Source organism: Apium graveolens, chromosome 6, assembly GCF_009905375.1.
Source record: "Apium graveolens cultivar Ventura chromosome 6, ASM990537v1, whole genome shotgun sequence".
Classification (NCBI taxonomy): Eukaryota; Viridiplantae; Streptophyta; class Magnoliopsida; order Apiales; family Apiaceae; genus Apium; species Apium graveolens.
This window is the reverse complement of record NC_133652.1, coordinates 146,886,386-146,898,507: the sequence shown is the minus strand read 5'-3', so window position 1 is coordinate 146,898,507 and position 12,122 is coordinate 146,886,386. Positions and strand designations below refer to the sequence as shown.

The 12,122-nt window shown below is 37.5% G+C and overlaps 1 non-coding gene across 1 annotated transcript; it reads right to left on the bottom strand.

The window, feature by feature from the left end:
- Positions 1 to 11,304: 11,304 nt before the first annotated feature.
- Positions 11,305 to 11,411, bottom strand: LOC141669446 (small nucleolar RNA R71). Its single transcript, XR_012553731.1, has one exon. It is a non-coding gene; the product is annotated as a small nucleolar RNA R71 (small nucleolar RNA).
- Positions 11,412 to 12,122: the final 711 nt, after the last annotated feature.

Sequence of the window (12,122 nt, the reverse complement as noted above, 5' to 3'; positions counted from 1 at the left end):
TATGTTCTTCTTCCGACTTAGAATAAATATGGATGTCATCAATGAATACCACTAAGAACTTGTCCAAATACTTTTTAAATACCCGATTCATCAGATCCATAAATGCGGCCGGGGCATTAGTCAATCCAAAAGGCATTACTAAGAATTCATAATATCCGTATCTGGTCCTGAATGCTGTCTTGGGAATATCTTCTTCTTTGATCTTTAATTGATGGTATCCTGATCTCAAGTCAATCTTTGAAAAGCACTTTGCTCCTTTCAGCTAGTCAAATAGGTCATCTATTCTTGGTAGCGGGTAGCGGTTCTTAATCGTTACCTTGTTCAACTCCCGATAATTTATACATAGCCGCATACTTCCATCTTTCTTCTTTACAAACAGGACAGGTGCTCCCCATGGCGACGTACTTGGCCGTATCACTCCTTTGTCCAACAATTCTTGTAGCTGGCTCGCCAACTCTTTCATTTCTGCTGGTGCCATCCTATATGGGGCCTTTGAAACTGGTTATGTGCCCGAAGCAAGGTTGATCTCGAACTCGATTTATCGATCTGGAGGTAAGCCCGGTAGTTCGTCTGGAAACACATCTGGGAACTCGTTAACTATGGGGATATCTTCTATGCTAGGGTTGCCCTTTTTTGAATCCATTACATATGCTAGGAATGACTCACAACCTTTTTTAAGTAGCTTCTTAGCCTGAACGATTGTAGGAAACAGTTGCTCTTGCCTCTGTCCCTTCAATACTACCTTCTCTCCACTCTTCGTCTTTAAATACACTTTCTTGGTCTTACAATTAATCTGGGCGTTATTCTTCCCTAACCAATCCAAACCTAAAATTATATCAAACTCTCCCAACTTGAAGAGTATCAAGTCGGCTGAAAACTTATACCCCGAAATATCAATCTCACACTTTGGACATAATTGATTCACATGAATCTTCTCTTGGTTCGCAATTACCACATTTACTACCTCGTTCATAACCATTTTATCACATTGAAGTTTATCAACAAAAGTTTCTGATATGAAAGATCTCGTTTCTCCCGAATCAATCAATACTTTAGCTTTGACATTATTTAGTAAAAGTGTACCTGCTATCACCTCAGAGTTCTGAACAACGTCCTTCATTTTCAAATCGAATGTCCTTGCTGTTGCTTGCGGAGTTGTTGTAGGTGGTGGAGGTAATGCCAATACCTCGGCTGGCACGCTTGCATTGGTACTTGCCACATTCATTAGAGCTTTGACTGGTCTGATTGTCTTGCACTCCCTAGCTCTGTGTCCAGTCTTTCCACACTTGTAACATGTAACTCCTGGCTTCGGCATCTTACACTCGTTTGCTAAATGTCCTTTCTGGTTGCACCTATAGCATGTCATGCTCAGCTTATTACACACTCCGGGGTGCCTTCTTCCACAATGCTTGCATTTCGGTCTCTGGAATCTCTTTTCTCCAACTTGCCCTTGACTTGTCTGGTTGTTCCCTTTCGATTCTTGTCTCTTTCCCAAATTCCCTTTCTTTTGAAAATTTCCGCCCTTATGAAATCCAATCCTCTTTACATTCCGATCTTGTGAATTTCCGGTTTCAGACTTTTCTCCATAAAATGGAACCTTTCTCTTCTTGTTATCCCTTTCCTTTCTGGACTGCATCCCATTATTCTCAATTAGAGCAGCTTTTTGTACTACTCCCGCATAAGTATCAAGCTCAAACATAGCCACTCTATCTCTGATCCAAGGCTCTAATCCTTGTTGAAATTTCTTCACTTTTTCCTCCTCACTGCTGGTATACTTTGTCACAAACCTTGACAACTCTGTGAATTTCTTCTCATACTCTAGTACAGTCATGTTCCCTTGCTTCAACTCAAGAAATTTAAGCTCCATCTGATTCTGTATGTACTTAGGGTAATACTTTTCCAGAAATAACTTCTTAAATCTTTCCCAAGAAACTTGCTGAGTTACTTCCATAGCTTTTACTGATTCCCACCAATAGATGACTTCGACCTTCAAGAAGTAAGTAGCATATGTCATTTTCTGATCGTCTCCTAACTGTACCAACTTAAAAGCCCTTTCCATTTCCTTAATCCATGTGTTAGCTATTACTGGATCAGTGGTATCATGAAATACATGTGGATTTATATTCTGAAAAGCTTTGAAAGTGACAACTTGTCGAGGTGGTACTGGTGGATCAGGTGGTTGGTGTGGTTCACGGTTATCTTGGTTTTCAAATTGTTGTTGAAGAGTTAGTTATTGTTGAGCTATAGCGTTGGTTTGCTGTTGCAAGGTTTCCAGTAATCGAAGAATATTTGGATCTGTGGTGGATGTGGTTGTTGGGTTCTTCTTTTTGGGTGGCATGATCCTGAAATAAGAGTTATATCAAAACAGTTATAAATAATGAAATAATTCGAGGGTATCGCATGGCATTCTTATTCACATATGAGGTCAAGTTTCAAATTAAACAGATATGGTGATGCATATAAAGGTGTAAAATAACAGTTGAGAGCAAATGGAACGATAGTGCATAATAATTGAAATTTCAAAGTCACAATACATCGAGATTAGGATAAAGTCCGATTCTAGGAATAACATGCTTATTTAAAGGAAGCAACTGGGAATTCTATGAAGTCTGATAATACAACAACATGGAAGGTAGATAATGGAAAGAACTAAGGCTCCACTCCATCGGAACGGGGCTTGGTAGTCTTCTCCTCTCGAAGCGTCTTCACAATGCTCTGGAGCTCATTCGCCACCATCTGGGTGATATACTGGCTGGTGCGGTCTTGGTGTGATCGCATTTCCTCAAGCTTGGTGTTGACGTTCTGAACCAAAGTCTCAAGTCTCGCAGTCATCTGCTCCTTAGGCTTCCCTTCATAGTTTCGGCTGTCTGGGTACACGTTCTTCAGTCGGTCTATCAGTCGGTCGTACTTGCCCTGAAGCATGTCAAACTCGCGCCTCAACTCAGCATACACGGAGAAAGCAATAGTGTCGTCCGACCCAGAGGATGACGAGGAATGCGCCCCTTTGTTGACAAACCAATAAGAGGGGTATTAATAATAAATTTACTTAACCTACTCTCTCGCATATTATCTATAACCTATACATATATCCTATAACCTATTTGGGCTGTCCAGGGACTCTAAACCGTAGCTCTGATACCAAAACCTGTCACACCCCCAACTTAACAAACAAAATAAATAACTATTACAATATTTAAAAGAAAGTAAACATAACTGAATCCAAGATCTTACAGTTTAGGGTTTGGAACAGCCCAACACTACCATCTATTACAACTAATTTAAATATCGAGTCCTCACACAAAACTATCTCTTATTCTACCTGAGCTCGGACATACACATCGGCGTCACAGGTCTTACGTGCTGTCTGCTTGAATCTAACCATAGCTGCTAGCTGTAATATCAGGGTAAAGCAAGGAATGAGCCAAATGCTCAACAAGTGCTAAACAGTACGATACGAAACATAAATTGCGATATAAATTAAAGAAGGACAATGCGAAGATATAACTAATAATAACAAGAGATGAAGTTTTGGGTGATGGCATCATTTGCTTGAATCAAAACATTTTTAAAATCATAACTTAGTCAAAATCATTTTATGACGCTACGGATTACAGCCGGTGATCAGCCGCGAAGTAATCCCAAACCTCGATGGGTTCTAAAACATTAATGGGATCCCTAGGCAACTTTTAAGCCTACAACATAAGTGTGGAAGGGACTCGCGTCTCAGTCCAGATCCACCATTCAAAGAAAACATTTATCCCCCTTTGGGACTAAAAATCCACATTTTAATCATTTCAAAAACTGATGCCGAATTATAATAAAATCTCTTAAATAGTAAGCATTTTTATCAAGGGATTATAGATCAACTTTGAAACACTGGGAATATGTCACCAAATTTTAGGGCCATGATCCACTAGACTTCACTATATTAGGGTAATTGAAAGGTTTCCATATTCAAGAACTTTGACAAGGAGATTTAGCAAGGCTCTTGGGTATTATGAAAGAGTAATGCCAAACTAGGCTTAAAGTAATGGTTTTCGAAAAGGTACAAGTACTAGAACATCAAGAAGATAAGCTTCATGAATACTAAGGGTGTTGAGTTATGAAGAAATGATTTTTAGCTCGAGGTATATCAGGATTGTCAATCTTCAGGGTAAGAAAAAGGGTTATCAATCAATTAAGAACAACTTTGAAGAAAATCTGGCTTTTCGGTATCAAGGTAAAGTTTCTATTAGGGTTCAAGCATCAGGGTGAGATGTCAATATTTTAGGAATCAATAGCATGTTAATCAAGAGGATCAATCAAGTATTATATCAAATCTTTATCTTATCATGACATTCCAATTACTTTGATATACTAGCGTGATACTACTTTTGCAATATCAATATGTACTTGAGGGTTCATGGCATTTCTATATAATACAAAGATAGATTTAAGTATCGCTTGGTTCAAGTACTCGCATCAATATATGAACTAATTAACACACATTTGCAGTGTAAACGAAAAACAGGTTGAATCACTTGCCTTGGGAAAGGCTGGTCTGGTCTGGCTGGTAGGAGCAACTGGAAGCTTTACTCGACCTTTATGACAAGTTTACCCTCGTCTCGAGATCCTACATAAATAATAATAACCTCATTATAATATATTCTCACCAACTCAACCTATTTACAACCCGAAATTAAACACAAATGGAACTTAGGCCTATATGCACTCAATTTATAATCACCTTATAAATACCATAGTCCACATAACCACATATACTCACATATCATATTTTAATATCAAATAATATCACACACACCATAATGCAACACTAGGCTTGGATGATCTTGATCCCCAACTTAAGTTACTTGATCGCTAAACTAGACAAAGTCTCCAAATTTTGGCTTCCTAAGTGGATGTGCCTTTACTAAACTATCCAGTACCTATTGACCCTCACTTGGGCCTTTAACTCTAATGGCTTTATACTATCTTGCAACCATAGTGGTCAACATAGGTCTCACTCATAAGTGCTCTAAAACTATGTGGTAAGTACAAGTGCTCACTGGAGTAAATTTCAGAATGACATATATGGTTTCTTGAGTGCATTAGACACTCTTAAACTACAAGTTTACCTCCAAAACTTCTACACTAGACTCTTCTGACCATAAGGCATCTCCCAAACTTGATGTGGCTCAAGGGCTAAGCTTGGGATTCCTTGGGCCTAAGCTTAAAGTCCATGGTTACTCTGTTTTTCTGGCAGAAAATGCCCCGACTTGAAATAACTTGTGACACATGGTTCTAATTCAAATCCTATGAACTATGGTTGGAAAAACTCTTCTGACACTCCCTCCAACTAAGGACCAACAGGGTCTAATGAGGGCCTACCCATGACATGGTCAAAACTTCCTATTTATAAGTTGCAACAAAACTGTCCCCTGCTGGACAGATTTTGTGATTCCACTCGTGCACCTAACCAAACGACTTATAAAACCCCAAAAAACACCTAAAACCTTTTATATACTCTTAGTGCTAGCTTCTGGTGGCTTGGGCCTCAAAGTGCACAACAGTGACATGGTCAAAACTCACTCTAAACCTCAGGGTACCAAACTGATTTTCTGCAGAAACTAAGACTCTCATTTCTCCAAGGTTCTCTCATAACAAACCCAACCACCAGCAACCAAAATACCCAAACCATAACTTAACTATGGTGATCTAGTAAACTAACTCCCTTACACTCAAAATAGGCTTAGTGGAGATCATCCTTATTATAGCAAAATAAAGGAAATCACATTACACAAATTACAAGTCATCAAGTTTTCAAGGACAACAACTTTAACCTTCATGATAAATGTAAACGAAATAACATCACATTTTAAGAAGAACAATTCTTAATTAATATCTTAACTTAACTAAAATTAAGGTTTACTAACAAAATATCAATCTGAATGATCAAGAACTTTCAAAAATTCAAGAGTAATCTATATGCATGCATGACTTCGAGTCTTACAAACCAAAACAACATGCTTTCCAAATAAATTTTCATTTTAATTCAACATGCAAGCCTATCATGGATTTATCTAAATGACCACCTAGCATGCAAAGGTTTTTACCAAGATTTCACTAAGATTTTCATGTTATTATCATAAAAACACACAAAATGAAACAAAGCAACCAAAGCACCATCCATTCGGCTCCTATCAAGTCATGGCCGAATGGATTAGGGTGAAAACAACATTTGCATAAGTGCAACACACTCATGTCTAGCCATTCTCAGCCCTATGATACTATAACTCATGGTGAAAGCCATGAATTCACAAGAATCAAGGATATTATTCACTTTGAGTTTAACAAAAACACCACCATGCAAAGTCAACACATAAGTTTTCTACTCTAAACTCTTGAGATATACATGAACAACATGTAGGGAGTAAGATTACTTGATTATAAGATGCTTATTTAAGTGAAGAAATGAAGAAAGAAGGGAATGGGAGTCTCGGTTTTAGAAAGGCCGAGAGGGAGGGAGAGAAAGCCGAGAGGGGGAAGAAGAAGAAGAGGAGAGTGAAGTGGTGGGGTGAAAGTGGAGTGGTGATCACTCTTTAATTTGTTTTTATGTCTTGATTTGACTATAATGTTAGTGGGTTTGGGAAATGATAATAGTAACCTTCTAGCTAGAGTTAGGCTATCTTGCATGCAAGGTCAATGAGGTAATTTGGCTAATAAATCACGAGTTAGTGGGTTTGGAAATGTCTTCTTTGTCCTTGAAGAGAATAGAAGGGTGGTTTGCATGCAAGGGCTTCCTTGTAATTTGCTAATTATCACAACTAAAATTTGTAAAGATTTATTTTTATGAAATAAAATACAAGTTCAAAAATTATAAAATTTATACCATAAAATAACTTGGATTTTCTGAAATTTTATAAAATTACTTTGAAATTTGTGAACAAAATAACTTTTAAAAGAAAATTTCTCCAAGGTTTAGAATATTCCTTATAAATCAAAAATAAAGGAAATAAATAAACTTTTGCTTTGAAAAATCATATACTACATAAAGCAAATTTAAAATGCAGAAAATTTCATTCACACAAACATACAATAATTGAATATATTTGCATTCGGCTTTAAAATTATACCAAATTCACAAATAATATTACACGAAAATTCCGGTCGTAATATAAATCATGCAATATTTGCAGAGAGTAAAATATTGAGTTTCCTAACTGCCCTAAAATTTTCAAGTGAAAATAATGATTTTTCAATTTTATAAAAATATCGGAGCCGAGACCGCGCGATTAGAAACCGTAGAATCCATAAGCGGAGCCGACGGCGATAATGAAAATGAACCTAAGATACTTAGAAAAATGAAGCGACCATGATGTGAATAAGGACTTAAAGGAATAGTAAGGGTAGTACAAATTGAGAGGGTGCATAATAAGTAGCGCATGAGTACGAGTCGCCGTAAATTAGAACGGGTCCTAACGAATTATGTTTATGATTATAGATTTCCGAGCGGAACATAGAGCATCCTCCACCTCGAGATACCTAGGCAAGTTTACGAACCCAACTCCATTTTACTGTTGTGTTGTGAAAGGATTGTTTTACTATCATTGCATAAATACCATGCTTGCCATGATACGTAGTAATTGAACTTTTTCGCATAATATAGCGATGTTGTACGATAAGTATATATAGTAAAATATTTAATTCCTCTTTAAGCGTGACGTATGATTATAAGAATGAGAGTCGGTCGGGATTTTAAGATGAAAACCCGGGAATCATTCCGGTGATATTATAGGACGGTTACAAGTCCATAATAGTTCGTTTTAAAAGGACTTAACATCCACTTACGAAAAATTAAAATACCTCGAACTTTTATTAAAACGATTTCCCAACGATCATATTCCCTCAACTAAATTTTATTGTTTGAATAATAAATACTATATACCTATTCCTTTATTACGGGGGGAAGTATACTCCAACGACTATTTATTACAACCCTGATTAAACATTAAAGATTATTAATTTTGTAGACATAAACTAGTTGAGGAATATTATTTTAAATATTCTTTTAGAGAGTAAACTCATTCGAGGTTTAATTATTTATCGATTATCTTTTAATTATTTATTATTCATTAAAGGGTTTATTATTGATTTAAAAATCATAGATCCTGATTTAAAAATATACTTTCTGATTTCGGAAAATCATTCGAATAATTTCAGATCGTCGGAGATTATTATCCCGACTTATTTAATATAGTTTCAAGGAGAAACTTTTCCCCCTTATTAAATTATCTGTTGACAACGGTCAAATCACATCCTTAGTACTTCCTCCGAAAATCTCGGAAGTACGTATATACATATATACATTTATATCTTAGTAAGATAAACTGTTTCTATCAACAAGCAAAACGCTTGGGGAACTTCGATGTGATTCGAGTTCTCGAGATTGATAGAATTCGTTTTAAAGGACAAGGAAGGGGTAGACTCTGGTACTATGTGTGCTAGATGGACTACCAAAGGTACCGCAGGTGAAGGTACTCAGTATACTCAGGAACTTGTGAAGTATGTGTATACCCGAAAATAAGACACATAGCCTGAATGCGGCAAGGATCATAACCGGGATACGAAGGTGTCATCCTTCTACTAGTAGAAAAGGTTACTATTATCGTAATACGACTGATCATCGTATACGATGGCTCCAACGAGTGTCCAAATTCTTCCAATTGGAATTGTGATGCAATACCGTAACCCAAGCCTATGTGCTGGGTTTACTATTAAGGTATTTACAGGTTAATAAAATCCCCTAAAGAATTATTTTCATAAGAAGGTGTATATCACCAAGGAAAACTATTTTTGAATAAAACATAATTATCATATATGATGTTTTACGTAAGTTATCATATAGTCATTTTCATACTGTACAATATTATGCTGGGCAATATAGCTCACACTTATTTTCTTAAATTGACACAACACAACAGTGAATCAAGATGCCTGCCATGAGAACCACAGCCATAAAACGGGTAGGAAATGGCCTGCTGTTTCATAGATTGTTTGGTGCTGTACCACAGGTAGTCCGAATAAGCTGGATTAGTTTTCCGTTGTTTTTAGTTCGGCTTATTTATAAGTATGACTTATGTAAGGTAATAAACAAGAAATATATATTTGTCCGACGGACTAGCCTTACTTAAAGGTTACTGATAAGTGGCATTTTATACCACTTCGAATGTCTTAAAATGGCTTAAATTGGTGTCTTGAAATCAAGTATTTTGTGTATTTGATGCGTTTTTCTAGTGTTTATGCATTTCAGGGTATTAGTTGCATTTTGGAGAAGGAATCATCAAGAATAAGCCTTGGCATGTGTTCACCATTGCGAGAGGAAAAGAACGGGCATATTACGGCGAAGAAACGGAGCAAACCTGGAAATTTTCCAGTAAGGTCCTGCGCGCCCGTGCAGCAATGCTGAGCGGCTGCGCAGCAGCCTTGCGCGCCCGCGCAGAAATGCTGAGCGGCCGCGCAGGGTCGGGGAAAAAGATATATTATTTTAGACTTCTACTTCTGTTTGGCTTCCAACTTCTATGTAATCTGAGTTTTATGGGACTATTATATAAGTAGATTTGAGTCGTTTTTCACAGGGTATTAAGAGGAGATTATGTTTTAGATTGTGTTTTGCAAGAAGCGAAGGAGATAAGGAAGAAGACCGATTTAGCACACAGCAACGAAGAGGAAGCATATATTCTTGTGATTCTTGTTTCGTTGTAACGTTGGATGCTAGTTTTCTTGCTTTGACTTATTTACTCTTGTGACGTACTCTGTTTTAATATAATCAGTTTAGTTATTATTTTCTTGTGTTTGTTATCATGATTTCATATGAACCCATGATGGCGATAAGTTCTATTATGGGCTAATCGTGATCATGGGGTTGCAACGGATTTATTATGGAATTCTTTAGTTAATTGTTTAATACTTTAGTATGTGATGATTGCATGATATCTAGTATTGGTTGTACGTATTCGTCTTATGTGCGTCACGAACATATAAGATAGGGTGTTAATCTCTTGTGAAGCGGCGGTGGATCTTGAGATTTAGAACTTGCCATGCTAGCATAGGTTCATGTACGTTGTGCATGATTAGTGGGTAACTTTAACAGTTTTATTTGCCTTATGTAATCAAAAGGAATAACTTGTACTTAAATCGTTGTGTTGTCAATTTCTGTAGACATATAGGAACTCAACATAATTGATGACTATTCAACTTCTATCTTAATTGTGGATGTTTGGTAGAATGGTATTAGTACAATGAAAGTTGGCTTTTATCAGTTTCGTGTTATTCGATTAATATCATCACTGTCACATGCTAAAGGTAATAACTATGGCTATAGAAGGAAGTAATAATGAAGTTGTGATCTCATGAGTGTTTTATTATTGATAAATTGAAGTGTTAGTTAAGTGGTTAATTAAGTAGTTAATTATAGTTAATATTTAATCAACAATTTTAAGTGTTATTATCTTAACATTGAGAAGTAATCATACATTGGTGAGTGAGTTTAATTAGACAATAAATTAGTCTGAGTCTCTGAGGCAACGAACTAGAAAGTATTCTATATTACTTGCGAACGCGTATACTTGCGTGAATATTAGTGCGTGATTTCGCCCTAACAAGTTTTTGGCGCCGCTGCCGGGGACTCGGCGTATTTGTTTAGTTTATGTACTTACCATCATTGGTCATTAGGACTCAGTGATTAGGACGTAGTAGTTAATTACTCTTTTCGGTTGTGTTTCAGGTACTTAACAAGCGTTTATGCAAACTCGTTCTCGTGCTCACAAGAGGACCTTAGATACAGCTGAAGGAAAAGACGAAGTTATTGATACTTCGGAGAAGTTAGATTTTGAGGATTCGGATTCAGGAACTGAGCAGAAAGAACCAGTAAACATGGGAGATCGTATTGTTCAAGCTGATCCAGCTCTTATGGATTTTTCTCGGCCTAAAATTGATGACATTCAGTCAAGCATCCTTCATCCGGCTATTCAAGCTAACACCTTTGAAATCAAGCCGGGCACTATTCAGATGGTGCAGAATTCTGTTTCTTTTGGAGGAGCGGCAACTGAAGACCCCAACATGCATATAAAGAATTTTGTCGAGATCTGCAGCACTTTTAAGTATAATGGCGTGACTGATGAGGCTATCAAGTTGAGGCTTTTCCCATTCTCACTGAGGGATAAAGCTAAAGACTGGTTACATTCTGAACCAGCTGGGTCCATCACTACGTGGCAAGATCTTGCGCAAAAGTTTCTAGTGAAGTTTTATCCAATGGTAAAGACTGCTGCTATGAGGAGTGCTCTTACTCAGTTTGCGCAGCAACCTACAGAATCTATGTGCGAGGCTTGGGAACGCTACAAGGAAATGTTGAGAAAATGTCCACATCATGGAATGCCGGATTGGATGGTAATCACTGGTTTTTATAATGGTTTGGGGGCCCAATCTCGGCCCATGCTCGATGTAGCAGCTGGAGGCGCCTTATGGGCTAAAAGCTATACTGAGGCGTACAATCTTATTGAGACGATGTCTGCAAATGAGCATCAAAACCCAACTCAGAGGATGACATTAGGCAAGGTAGCAGGTATTCTGGAAGTTGATGCAGCCACCGCTATTGCAGCCCAGCTCCAAGCGCTATCAATGAAGGTTGATTCTTTGGCTACGTATGGAGTTAATCAAATAGCTATAGTTTGTGAGCTTTGTGCAGGTTCTCATGCTACGGATCAGTGTTCTCTTGTCAACGAATCTGTTCAGTATGTGAATAATTATCAGCGACAACAGCAGCCTGTGCCAGCGACCTATCATCCTAACAACAGAAATCATCCAAATTTCAGCTGGGGAAATAATCAGAATGCTATTCAGCCACCATATCAGCAAGGAGTGAGTAAACAGTTTAACCCACCTGGATTCCAGCAACCACAGCAGTATGCTACAAGACAATCATATCCTCAACAGGGAAGTGCAGCTGCACCTACTAGTGCTGATTTTGAGGAACTTAAGCTGTTGTGCAAGAATCAGGTGGTTTCTATCAAGACCTTAGAAAATCAAATCGGTCAATTAGCCAATGCAGTGCTCAATCGTCAACCTGGCACTCTTCCCAGTGACAC